This window comes from Nerophis lumbriciformis, linkage group LG02 (genome assembly GCF_033978685.3).
Source record: "Nerophis lumbriciformis linkage group LG02, RoL_Nlum_v2.1, whole genome shotgun sequence".
In the NCBI taxonomy this organism is placed as follows: Eukaryota; Metazoa; Chordata; class Actinopteri; order Syngnathiformes; family Syngnathidae; genus Nerophis; species Nerophis lumbriciformis.
The window spans coordinates 39911596-39926378 of record NC_084549.2 but is presented as its reverse complement, the minus strand read 5'-3'; positions in this window follow the sequence as shown (position 1 = coordinate 39926378).

The window sequence follows — 14783 nt, the reverse complement described above, 5'->3', positions numbered from 1 at the left end:
TTCCTGGTCCTGACCGACCATCGCAACCTCATACACATCCGATCCGCTAAAAGACTGAATGACAGGCAAGCTCGCTGGGCACAATTTTTTTGTCGATTTAACTACACCCTCACCTACAGACCTGGTTCACGTAACGGCAAGGCGGACGCTCTTTCTCGGATCTTCTCAGAGGAACCCACCATTAAATCCACTCCTGAGACCATCCTTCCCCCTAACCGCATCATCGGGATGGTAACTTGGGAAATCGAGGGCTTGGTCAAGACAGCCCTACGTTCCGACCCTGGTCCCGGAAACGGACCGCCTGATAGACTGTTCGTTCCTGAACTTTTAAGGGCCAAGGTACTTGACTGGGCTCACTCAAGTTTGTTTACCTGTCATCCCGGTGTCCATAGGTCTCTAAGTTTTATTCAACGCCGTTTTTGGTGGCCTTCCATGGAGGCAGACACCCGTGAGTTCGTCGCCGCCTGCAGCGTCTGCGCCCGGAACAAGGCAGGCCACAGGCCTCCTGCCGGTCTCTTACACCCCCTTCCCATCCCCAGTCGACCTTGGTCCCACATTGCTGTTGATTTCATCACAGGGCTTCCCCCCTCTAGAGGTAACACCACAATCCTCACCATCATCGACAGGTTTTCCAAGGCGGCACATTTTATTCCATTGCCCAAACTCCCATCCTCTGCTGAGACGACAGACCTGCTGGTCCAGCATGTTATCAGGATCCACGGGATCCCCTCCGACATTGTCTCTGATCGTGGCCCCCAATTCATTTCTCGGGTCTGGCAGGCCTTCTGTAAGGGGGTTGGGGCCATAGTTAGTCTGACTTCCGGCTACCACCCCCAAAGCAATGGTCAAGCAGAGAGGGCTAACCAGGGGGTGTAGACCATGCTGCGCTGTATGGCTGCGCAACAGCCCAACTCCTGGAGCAAATTTATTCCATGGGTGGAATACTCTTTTAACTCCATGACCTGCGCAGCTACTGGTATGTCCCCGTTTGAGTGCTGGCTGGGGTTTCAACCTCCCTTGTTTCCCTCCCAGGAGATCGAGGTGGCAGTTCCTTCCACCTGGGCCCACCTGAGACGATGTCGCAGAGTGTGGAGGTCCGCCCGCGCTGCCCTACTAAAGGCATCTGAAAGGATGTGTCGCAATGCCAACCGGCGGCGCATTCCGGCTCCCGACTACCAGCCCGGACAGCAGGTGCTGCTTCGGGCCAAGGACCTCCATCTCCCGATCTCCTCCCAGAAACTTGCACCACGTTTTGTTGGACCGTATACGGTAAAATCCAAGATCAACCCTGCTGCAGTACATTTGGATCTTCCACATTCCATGAGATCTCACCCTGTCTTTCATGTATCCCAAATCAAACCAGTAGTTAGCAGTTCCCTGTCCTCCCCCACCCCTGCTCCTCCCCCTCCTAGGGTCCTCGAGGATGGGGACCAAGTCTGGACAGTCAAGGAGATTCTCAGGGTCCGGCGACAGGGGAGGGGATGGGTCTACCTTGTGGACTGGGAGGGTTATGGTCCTGAGGATAGGTCCTGGGTACCGGCTTCTTACATCGCCGACCCCTCCCTTATCGAAGACTTTTACAGAGCTCACCCTGAGGCACCCCGAAGCTCGCCGGGAGTCTCGCATAAGGGGGGGGGGGTCCTGTTATGGATCAAACTACTGCTGTTTCTCTTCCTGCTGTACGTCCTGACAAGCGCACCACGCCCACAGACGCATTCCCTCCGCTGCGGGCGCGCCTCCTCGCGCCTGCTGCCAATCTGTAATCTACACACCTGCCCGTGATGAGCGATCTGCCTTCAAGAGCCAACACAACCTGAGATCCGACGCCAGAATGTAGCTTCTCGTACCCAGTACAGTAAGCCCACACGTATCTCGCTCACCCACTTGTGCATTTTCTCTCCCTGTGCTTCCTCCCCGTCGTTCTCATCGTCTCTTGTGTTGTCGTTCTCCAGCTCCCCGTCATCCTTCCTCGTCGTCAAGCTGTGTGTCTTGTCACATTGGACCTCCCTGTGGATCCCCCCTTGCCTTCCTGGATTTCGACCTCACGCCTGCCCACTTACTACGACGCCGCGCTCCTGTCCTCGACCATCCGCCTGTCCTCCAACACTCGAGCCTGCCTTGCCCTTATTTGGACTTCCGCCTGGATCAACACGCACTCTCGACACCCTCTGGCAACCATACTCAGATAAGTTCCACATTTAGTCACACTTCATCTCTTTGGTTTAATTACACATCTCATTCACACACCAAGCTGTCAATAAAACACGCTGACAGCTAAACGACGTCATCGTCTCCCTGTCGTCTTCTTCTCTCGCTATCACGTCACAAAATCAAGTTTAAATAATGTCAAACGTCAAAATCATTCACAAATTTCACCCTTGTAAATCACTTCTGTCTAAATTCATCCAGGCTGTTTGTTCAGAATGCTCTTTTCGTCATGATGAAAAATAGTCAACTAATAATTAATTTTTTTAAATTACAAACTCCCAATTATTCTGGACTGAACTTTCTGTTGTACTGTTCCATACGTACAATATACTGTTTGAGTTCAAAGAAGAAATGTTTCTGTTCTGAAAATATAAATATCATAAAAACTTGGAGTATGCGGTCAAACTGTGGTGTCTACTAGGAAAATTCCATATTCACAAATGTGGGTAATGTCATGCAAACCAAATAGTTTTAAATTTTATTATCCAACCATCCATTTTCATAAACTGTAACCCACTAATGATGACAAAGCAAAATAAAAAGGGCATGACCATTTTCCAGATTATAAAAAATGATTACACCAAAGAAAAATCAATATGTAATGCTTTTATTTACTTTTTGTTTTATTCTTTAAGTGTTTTTCTTATTTATTTTATTGTTCTGTCTTTATTTGTTAGTGTTGCTTCGATATATTGTTCATTTTTTCAAAATGATGACGAAATTAATTTGTTCATACTTATTTTGAAAATGTTTAATTACATGTTTCTTTTTATTCCTAGATTGTAAAATATTTATACTATGTTGTTAATGAAATACATTTGGGGGAACATGTGTTCTTCCCTGTGTGGAGTGTTCCTGTTTCCATCACATGACAAGAAGGCCATCCTGTTTAACTATGTAGCTAATATTCATCACTGAACTGTCATAGTTTACATTTCTATATCAAAGCATTTCAACTGTGTGCATTTTTTTTTACTAAAATGTGGTAAAGCCTTTTAGTAGTTCATGCAAAATGTTGTGAAGTGTGTATGAGAGCGTTTCACTTGTGTGTATATTAAAGCGTTTCAGTAGCATGCGTGAGAGCATTTCACTTGTGTGTATGACAGTGTTTCAGTAGTGTGTATGAGAGCGTTTTAGTAGTGTGGGTGAGAGTGTTTAAAAAAATGTGTATGAAAGTCTTTCAGCTGTGTGTGTGAGAGCATTTCAGTAGTGTGTGTAATAGATAATTTTGAAGAATGTCCCCGACGGCCAGTCATACTTCTCTGGTCGCTCGTGACTGTGCGGAGGGTGACTGGTGGTATCCAGGATGGCCAGCAGTTTGGTCATGGATCTCTTTTTTGCAACTATTACCAGAAAGCTTCATGCCAACCACCGAGCCGGCCCCCCATAATGAGCTTGTCCAGTCTGAAAGGAGTTCCTCTTTGATGTGCTCCCCCCCCAGCACACCACATAGTAGAACAGCATGCTGGCAACCACAGATTGGTAGAACATGCACAGGAGGTTGCTTGCAGATAGTGAAGGATCGCAGCCTCCTGAGAAAGTACAGTCTGCTTTGACCTTTCCTGTACAAATGGTTCGTGTTGCATGCCCAGTCCAGCTGCTCGTCCAGCCACACCCCAAGTTACTTGTAGATGTCTACAACCTCCATGATGTCATTCCCGCCCACAGGAATCGTTAAGGGAATTGTTTGAAAAATTGGCAAGCAAGTCCAAGGAATTGATACGGTGGTAACTGGTTCTGGACAAGAACTGTTTTTGGATACCCATCCCTACTTCACGGTATAGTACATGCAACATCAGAATCATAATCATAATCAGAAGAGTTTTTATTGCCATTGTTTGAGAACGGGTTCACAAACTAGGAATTTTACTTGGCGCAATCGTGCAACATAAAACACTTATAACACAGAAAAGAATAACAAAAGGCCACCCTATTCAAATAGGGTGGCCTGCACCATTTTTGCACCTGTAAACAGTCTTAGTAGATAATCCACAAAACGTCCACATTGTTTAGCACTTGTTATATGGATCTTAGTAGATCAGGCCCTTGGTGTGCTGTCAGGTACTGTTAAAAAGTAGAGTTATGTAAGGAATGTATTTTCTTTAAAAACTAATTATGTCTTATGTATGCAATTTGGTGAATTGCATCAGCTCAATATTGTATGACTACTGAATATATTTTTTGCAGCGCTTTGTGGTATTTATTCCAGCAGACTAGTGTAAATCATCTCAACTCAATAAAAAGATAAAAAATGACTTACAGTTCAGTTTTTATTTAGCGACAAAAGTCTGAAAAGTTGAATAAAAGTGGCAATAGTAATATCCATTATGAGAAGAACCGAGCGAGGCTTGGCAAAACACTTAAGCTGCTTAGTTCACACTGCACATAAGGTTCTAAATCATGACTGGGCTTTTAAAATGAAAAATATGTCTGCTTGTGACACATTCTGTTTCAAGTCTACACCTGTTGTGCATAATTGATATACTGTATATCTCCAATCAAAGGCTTGAGCATGTATTGTCAGAGCGGTGGTTTAAGGTTTGTTAAGAGAAGTAGCGTAAGAAAACAACCAGAACACAACCAGAAAAGTGTCTCATATTCAAAAGGAAAGACACGGACTGAGAATACTGTAGAAACGTTTTTTTTTTTTTTTTTTTCAGGTTGGAGACTTTTGTGTTCAAGTCTTTACATACATTTTTATGTGCACACATTAACATAATACAACCAGTAGCCCGCATATACTGTACACTATTTTTTTTTACAGTTGTGGTACATTTGTAACCTTCCCCAGTAAAAAACACGGTGTGATAATGCGGCACAATCCTGTCAGCAACACAGATTCACACCAAGGTGGAGAACAAATACGATAATGCACCCTCCAATAGCTAAACATCATTAATCATTGGAACATTTCCCAGAATGAACTGCAACCAACCTGTAGGACTCTGTGTTGAGGGGCGCATTGTTAATATGATTTTAAATGAGCAGAATGAATCACCCATTTCATCCACTTTGAATACATTAAAGTGGAAATAATGTGAAAATACAGCAATTATTTCAGTAAGGAACAATTATAACAACACAAATCACAAAGGAGCATGCTGGTAAACTGAAACTTTGTTTACAGGAGGATTTAAAAAAGAAAGCATATTATGACTAATATCATGAAAATGTACACAAGGATGTTTCTTAAAATATCCTTCAATACATTTGTTTTTCAAAAGAAAACCATACCGGATAATGTTATATATGTGTTTTCTGGGATAAGCTATACACATACAAAAGTACACCACTCATCCATTATGTAACATAGTCCTTGGGTGAAATAAACTAGTTTGCAATATCCGACTGTCATGGTGAATAAACTTTCACCATCTCTTAGATATTGTTATATTCCTCTGACATTAAATCAGCCTGAGGCTCCTATCAATTGATAGGAGCCTCAGGCTGATTATTATTAATAATTGAATAGTTTTTACAATGACCCGACACAATGTTGTGATTTCACCAATTCTCACAAATTCAATTAAAACCCGCAACCTATGTGTGGTCGTAAAACTTTTGCCACAACTTTGTAAAAAAAAAAAAGTTGCTGTGAAATCAGGTATTTTTAGGCAGCAAAAATCACAAATCCTGAAATGCTGGCATGACTAATGAATGCTTTTAACCAAACAGAAACATATTTTCAAATCATATTCAGAGTTTTCATACAAGCAATAACCATGAGGTGTTTTAATTCTAAAAATAGTATTATGCTTCAGAACTACTTTACTACTTTTACTGTTTTCACTGTGATTAAAGTTAATGCATGTTAAAGTGGGCTTATTACAATATTTGCTAAGAATCATTTACTTTTAAAACACTTTGGGGTAGGGTTGTACGGTATACCGGTATTAGTATAGTACCGCAATACTAATGAATCATATTCGGTACTATATCGCCTCTGAAAAGTACCGGTCCACAACCCCCTCTGAGCCCCGTCGTCGTCACTTTGTATCATTGCTGGTTTTACAATCACGGAGTACTTACAAACAGACACGGTGTGTAGACAGAATAGGGAGAATGGACGCATTTTGGCTTAAAAACTAACGATAAAAGTGAAGTTATAACACTGAAACGCCCACCGGAAGAGGTGCTTTAAGGCATTGCCAGCCAGCTAGCGGCTAAAGTCTAGCCCCAGTCGGCAGTGTTTTAGCTACTTCTAAATCACTAATCCTCGCCTGCATGGCGACAAATAAAGTACATTTCTTACAAGTATCATCCCCGCAGGACGAGGAATAGCTAAACATGCTTCACTACACACTGTATCTCACCGGCGTCAAAATGTAAACAAACGCCATTGGTGGATCTACACCTAACATCCACTGTAATGATACCAATTACAGTAGCGTATCCAGTCGATTATATCATGATTACGTCAATATTTTTTGGCATCACATCTTCTTTCGATTTAAAAAAATTTATATTATGTTTATAAACTCAGGAAATATGTCCCTGGACATATGAGGACTTTGGATATGACCAATGTATGATCCTGTAACTACTTGGTATCGGATTGATACCCAAATTTGTGGTATCATCCAAAACTAATGTAAGGTATCAAACAACAGAAGAATAAGTGATTATTACATTTTAACATAAGTGTAGATAGAACATATTAAAAGAGAAAGTAAACAGATATTAACAGTAAATGAACAAGTAGATTAATAATTAATTGTCTACCACTTGTCCTTAATAATGTTGACAAAATAATAGAATGATAAATGACACAATATGTTACTGCATACGTCAGCAGCTAAATTAGGAGCATTTGTTTGCTTACTTACTACTCAAAGACAAGTTGTCTTGTATGTTCACTATTTTATTTAAGGACAAACTTGCCATAAGAAACATATGTTTAATGTACCCTAAGATTTTTTTGTTAAAATAAAGCCAATAATGCAATTTTTTGTGGTCCCCTTTAAGTACCGAAAAGTATCAAAGTAATTGTACGGGTGCCGGTATCGGGACAACTCTACTTTGGGGAAAACAAATAAAATGCATTAAATGTGTCATGATCCGTTGACCGGGTCATGTTTAGTTTGGCATTTCCTTAGTTGCTGTTTATTTCTGTTTCAGCACCCTCGTTCGTTGTCTTATTTGCCATAGGTACTGATTTTCATGACCTGCCTCTGATTAGTGGTCAGGATTCTCACCTGTTCCTGGTCACTAAACCGAGAGCTATTTATTCCTGCCACACTGCGGGCAGTATTGTTTGCTCATTTCATGCAACAGCTTGCATTTTGGTTTATGCGATTTGTCACTAGCCTTTGCTTGTTTCAGTGTTAAACTCTGCCGCAGTTTCCCGTGCCTTAGGCTAAGGTTGAAACCATGCTTTGCTCAAGGGCCCAGATTAAATAATCCAACGCGATCAATTGATTCAACAAAGTGAGAACATATTTTTAATCATTCATACTGTGCTCTATATCCACAGGTGTTGATGTTCAGTTGTCTCTATGTAACTGTTGTCTGTTAGACACCAGTAATTAGTGGTATGCATCTGTCTGCAGAATATTTTTTACATTAAACAGCAAAGCCAACTTGGATTCTACTGGAAAGTATTTACAGTATGCACAACATATTAAAATGTGCATATTATTTACACTGTATTCCTGAACATTTTATTGTACTGCATAATAGTTATTGTATTTAATTTGTTGCATGTTGAGACTTTTGAACACACTGATTTAATTGGTTTATTTGCTAGGACATTACAATATATAACATGTCCGATTGATAATCTAATTGACAACAACTGGGGCTAATATTTAGTTTAACATTTATTATAATTTAATTTCCATTTGTCCTCTGCTACAACCAAGTTGACATGGCAACCTATAGTAAATATGTTTGACATCATTTAGTCATGCATCTGAATGTCCTTTTAGTCCAATCAATAAGATATCTGGGGGGGATAAGGACAACTAATACCACCATCTTCCTTAGGCTAAGGAATGTTGATAATTAACAGTAGTTGGTTTTGTCTGCAGTTAAGATGCACAGCCCTGTGCAGATTTAATTGACAATATGCGTTTATATTCTTAGGTAGACTTGGTTCCCCAATCTGCTGTTAATCATAGTGCCAATTAAAACGGTTCTGAAGAATCAAAGTCGGTGTTAAATTGCCTAATGAGGCCATTGACTCATTGGTTGAGCTGTCATTGGAGATGATGGATGCCCCTGGTTTGTTTTGCCATCATCAGCATGGGTATTGGATTTGATGGCCCCCTGGATACCTACTTAGCATTAATTGAGATAATTCCAAATCCCTTTAGATTAGCCATTCAAACAGCAGTCAAAATCATTCCGCTGCACAGTAAGTATATGGAATACATGAATGCATTTTTATATACTGTAGGCAGACTTTCAATACCAACTTTCTACTAAATATTAGGGATGGGAATCCAACAATTTACGATTCGATTAGGATTCTGATTTGTGAGGTGACCAATTGATTCAGAATCAAATTTAGTTTCAAAGTGAATCTTGCTATCTATTACTAAAATAAAATATAAAATATAATACAAATATAAAATATAATACAACCTTTCCAAAACAGGTTACGAAAGCTCCTTTTGGCTGCTGACATATGACATATACCGTATGCGCAGCGAGTAAGTGCACAGATTGCATAAACATTTCTTACAAAATAAAATACAAAATGATTATTGATAATTATGAATGGATTGTGAATGCGAATAAATAAGAGTTGCGATTCAGACGTGAATACATTTTTATCAGCACCATCAGTATCCCAAATACAGTAAATATAAAATTGTACATTTTCTAAAATACAGATGACGTGTCTCTAAATATTTTACAAGAAGTAAAAAAAGGTTTAAAAATTAACTTATGTTTGTTGCATTTATATTAGTGATGATATTTTAGTTACTTACAAACAATTAAAACGTCCTCTCTGGTAAGTAAGCAAAAAAGCTAAAACAGCAAAAGTACCATCAGGAACGGACTGGCCATTGGGACTACCGGCAGTTTCATCAGTGGGTCAAGCAATAATGAGCTAAAGGACTACCATTTATTTATTACCTCCGTCAGGAGGTTATGTGTCAGTCTCTATGTATGTCAGTTAGTTAATTAGCAACATAATTCAAACAATTATAGGCAGATTTTCATGAAATGTTCAGGAAATGTCCGAAATGGGATGAGGAATAAGTGATTCGGGAGATTTTACGTTATCTTACATCTACTGTGCAAAACTAAACTTCTTTGTGTGTGCGCATGTGCTTATGCTAGCGGCTCCCTGCCCTGCCTCCATCCACAGAGACAAAGAGAGTGGAAAAAAAGGAGGTTTTCATCACTACTTGTATGTACTGTATTTTGTTACTTCGGACACTGTTTTTTTTTGTATTATCCAATTTGGTGTAGAATTTACTCTATGTGCAGACTTAAAAATCTAAGTCAACAAATACATAGAGGTCCAAAAAATTCAACCTGTTTAAAGGATTAAAACATCATACTGTAATGAAGGGAACTTTATATAGAATGATAACTTACCTATTTTTCAGTGCTCATATTAAATTTGATCAAAATCTGATGATGCAAAATACAAGTTTTCCTGGCCGTGGTTCTTGGTTGCCTCCTGCGTGGACAAGGGGGATGTGTCCGGGCCCTCTGCTCCTCCTACTTATAGCACACACACACACACACACACACACACACACACACACACACACACACACACACACACACACACACACAAACACACACGCACACACACATGAAACTTTGAGGGATTGTCCTGCGGGGAGATGAAGATGCCTCTATGGGGCTCCAGTCCTCCTGACTTGTCCCCTGCTCGACCATCCCTCAATTTTAGCTGCATATTAGACACTTAGGGTTTGGGGGGGTTCGGCATTGTTGGGACCCACCATGGCCTTGATGTCCCCCAATTTTAATCACATTATTAGTTCCCACAAGCATATACCTGTATATCTCCCTCACGCTACAGTACACACATTTATAAGGACTGGAGGTTGGCTGTAACGGCTGACCTCCTAATTTTAACTACCGGTACACAGTAGACACTCTGGGGGCCTTATACACTTCCACATCACATGCATGGGTTGGTTGGGGTTCGGGAGTACGGCGCGCCTCTCATTGCCTCCTCGGCCGGCGCGGGCTGCAGGGAATGCGGTCTGGTGGACTGCCATTCCCGGGCAGAGACCTCGCTGAGGGTGCGAGGCTTTTATTCATTTATTTTTAATTTTTTTATTTTACTTAATGTTTTTATTTATTTTATTATTATTTTTTTTTGTGTGGCGTCGTGCGGGTTTTGCTTCCTAGTGTCTGGTTATTTTCATTGACCCAAGAGGCAGCTTAATGTCAAAAGTCAAGTTCCATTAGGATTATTTGGCCTGTAATATGTATAGATTGATCATGTTGAGACATTCCTATACCGTCTTTCCAAAATGATCCACTCAGATGGAATCAGTTGCGATTAGTCTCACTGCGGTTGCCCCACTGAAAGGCATCAATAAGCTACTTAGCTTCCATTCTGATGGTTGAAATGTTTCCTGTCTAGTGCCTGACATTCAGGGAGGTGGATGAAGCTTCACTTCCGTGTTTAGATTACAGTTAAGGTGCATTTATAACATAAAATGTAGATTGTTACTATGACTGCTTTCGTAAGATGAGATAAAAACTCAACATAAATTTAGTGTGGCAGGCAAGAAGTCGCGAGGAACTTTTTTTTTTATTGCAAAACATCGTCAATGTCGTTGAAATACGTCAAGAAACGTCTTTTCAAACCAATAACACACTTCCGGCTTTAAAATAAAAGCACAATGCTTTAAATCCAGTTTAGCTAAAGTACAAAATAAATGTGTCTTACATTACGATCAGGGTTTGTCAAAGATTTGTTTTAATGTAGAAAGATTACTACTTCAATAATACATCATAAGTAGGGTAAAATTAACCTGTCTCACGACGGTCTAAACAACTTTTACAGTCAAAGCATGATTGTATCAATCCCCATTTTGTTTTATTAATGCATGAAATTGGTATCAAAACATGGAAGTGTAGTTCCTCTGAATGCAAGTGCTCCTACAGCAGGAATATGAATTCGGTATTCCTACAGGGTAGTTTTGTTATTGTCATTAAAAGCGTGTTAATGTCCATCTTGTGTTGAGCTTTTTTAAAAAGCATAATATTTGAAAAGAAAAAAAATCACTGAAACTAAAAGTGCAGTCATGGTATTACAAACTTCAAAATTATCTGTCGAGGGTACACTTTTTAATGATGAGAATTAAATCCATCTGCAATTCATCACAATTAATTTTGCGTTATATATGAACAAAATGCAATTAATCACAATTAAATACTTTAATCTTTTGACAGCCCGAGTTAAAATATCAATAATAATAATACAATCCTGTCCATATAGAGTAAAATAAAATACTTTTCAATAAAACAGGTCTCAAAAAGACACTTTTATACTGTCTTTTTCATCGACTTCCACTCTATGAATTATTTAAGCAATATCAACAGTCACCAATTAATTAATTCTGTTAAAAGCTGAGATCCATGATCTTTGTACTTGGCGAGCTGTGTGTTGTTTGCATAGCTGTTTAGCCATATGCCTACCAGAGGGCTTTAAAAAAAAATGTAGTGTGATCTTTGACATAAGCTTTTTCAGTAATTTCGCATTTCTTCCACTATATACAGTATAAAAAAATATTTGAAGAAAATCAATGAAAAAAATAATGTATACTGTAAAAACATGACGGTTAACCTTTACAATCTTGCAGTCTGTCATAATTTTAAATCAATAAAGCATATTTGAAGAAATCAGTTCAGAATTTTGAAACAAACGATACAGCTCAATCAGTTACATGCTCTAGACTAGACTATTTGTGTGCAATTACCAAGTTTTTTCAATACATTTGATGTTTACGTCACCTTCAAATCCTTGTAGAGACAAAGAGTAAATGACTGAGAAGATGATAGAGGCGATGCATCTCTTTTAACACATGCCCTCCCAATAGGTTGGTTGAACATTTTTTACAGTTCATGTTCTGCAGCATCTGTATCACCAGACTGAGTGGCACAGACAAGGGTATTTCCAGCTCTATTCACAATCCCACTTGAGGGAAACACTTTATGTAAGGCCACAGATGGCTGTTATCGTTTTAGAAACCTGATCTACTAAGATCCAAATACCATGCGCTAAACAACGTGTGCAAACTATAAAATTGTGTGTACACCGTTAAAAGGGATTTTGGCTTTTAGTCAGGACTATTGATGTCAAGTTGACAGACAAAATTGGCCATCACAACTAAGTAAGAAAAGTTACAACAACTTCAACTACAAATAAACGCGGAAGCTCATTAAAAACCCATAATGATAAGTTCAGTTAATTTTAGATAGCAAGGTGGGCCTTTCAACCAACACACATGCGTCAGCAATGTGACGTCACAGGCAGTGTTGAACCTTGAAAATAAGATTAAAAAAAAAGTTAAACCAATATTTTTTTAGTTCTCTCAAGTAATGTTTTCCTGTGAACATTACATGATACAGAAACAAATTGTGAGTAGTGTCTATGGCTCAGTGGTTAGAGTGGCTGTCTTGCAGACTGACAGGCTGCAAACGGAGGGTCACCAGTTTGATCCTGTGCAGAGGTTCCTTGCTACTGATAGTTTGTGGTTAGCGCTTTGGTTGAATGTGATAATGTATTTACTGAATGTATACATATACAAAGAAATAATCTGGTAAATTTACCAGATTATATATAGGGCATTACTTAAGTAATGCCCTATATATATATATATATACAGACCATTTGCCAACTTGATTTACAGTTGTGGGAACTTGAGGACATACTGTACATTCAACCAACATAATTTAAAGTTAACTTAACTAATGTTTTGAAGTTCATCTTTCATCAAACTGAATGTCAAGTCATGTTTTGAAGTGTAATATACTTGACACTATTTAAGTTGACTCAATTTTAACTTAGTCTAAGCAACAAGATAACCATATTTAGTTGAGTCAACAATTTACAGTCTACTATTACAATGATGCGTCTCATGGATTTGTTTGTACCACAAAAAAACAGGGTGCCAGAACCAGAATATTCAACAGTGAAATACAAAAGATTAGTTGCATTTGCGGAAACATTTTATTTTACCTTCTGGTAGAGAATGGTGTAAAATATTTAGTGGTACTCAGTTAAAAAATGACATAACGGCAATAATTGTTTTTTGCGCCTGAACTCTACATACCTCCCATATGAAAAAACAAATGACATTAAAAAACGGCAAGCCAACACCAAAACACCTCAATTTCATTAATTTTAAACAGCCCTTTAAGTTATCCATCAGCTAAAAAATTCTAAAATGATATTGCTGAATAGACAATAGGTCAGTGGTTCTTAACCTTGTTGGAGGTACCGAACCCCACCAGTTTCATATGCACATTCACCGAACCCTTCTTTAGTGAACAATACAATGTTTTTTTCTTAAATGTATCTTAATTTATAAATATTAACCATGAAATTATGTTATTATATTAAATAAATACTAATAAAGATATATTTTACAAACAAAGTTACAGGAATGTACACATCATCCCATGTTTACATCTTATTGTGTAACATGGGAATGTTTTAGTGGGAACTAAATGCGATATCTGAAAGGGGTACAAATTATTTCCAAAGCAGGAACCCCACCCAGACATACAATACTAGTACACAGCTCATGAAAAACAATATTTGTTATTTTCATTGTAATTGGGCCAAAATACTTATATTAGAAAATAATCTCATGGAAATGACTGCTGTCATTTGATTATAATAATAAAACATTTAACTTGTTATTTAGTCAGGTTTGGGACCGGTGTGCTGCTGGCGTGGTCAGTGCATGTGCACGTCTAACGTCGCTCACATGTGCTCCACTGAATGCTCAAGGAGTTTTTGCGTTTGCTCAAGCATATGGAAAATTAGAGGGAACATTGTTTGGGGGTATCCATAATACGGCGATAGGGAGAAGTTTTTATTTACACGATGACTCGAGTGTGTCTCGACCTCCGCGACGGAGGCTCCGCTGAACCCCTGAGGCCGACTCACCAAACCCCTAGGGTTCTATCGAATCCTGGTTAAGAAGCACTGCAATAGGTCTAATATGGTTTTTTTGACAGTCCATACATGTTGACAAGCATACAGTACATAGAACGGAGCTGTAGCGCGATCACCTCCTTTCACACAGCCATTCTGCGCAATTGCCAGTTTGCACGTCCTTTCTAGATGTATGAAATAAAGACGCACAAGAGCGACCACAGAAGAGTTTCAGTCTTGATAAAGCACTGCGACTAAGTCCATGTCCACACGAACATGGATACTTCATAAACACATACTTATCTCTGCATTTAGGCCTCTTGTCCACACGCAAACGCATACTTTTTTCCTTAAAAACGCAGACTTTTGCAAACAGTTCCAAACCTCTCCTCTCAACGTATGCGTGTACACGGCTCAAACGGAGACTTGTACTCCAGTGATGATGTCACGGTTGTGCGCTGTCATTTCC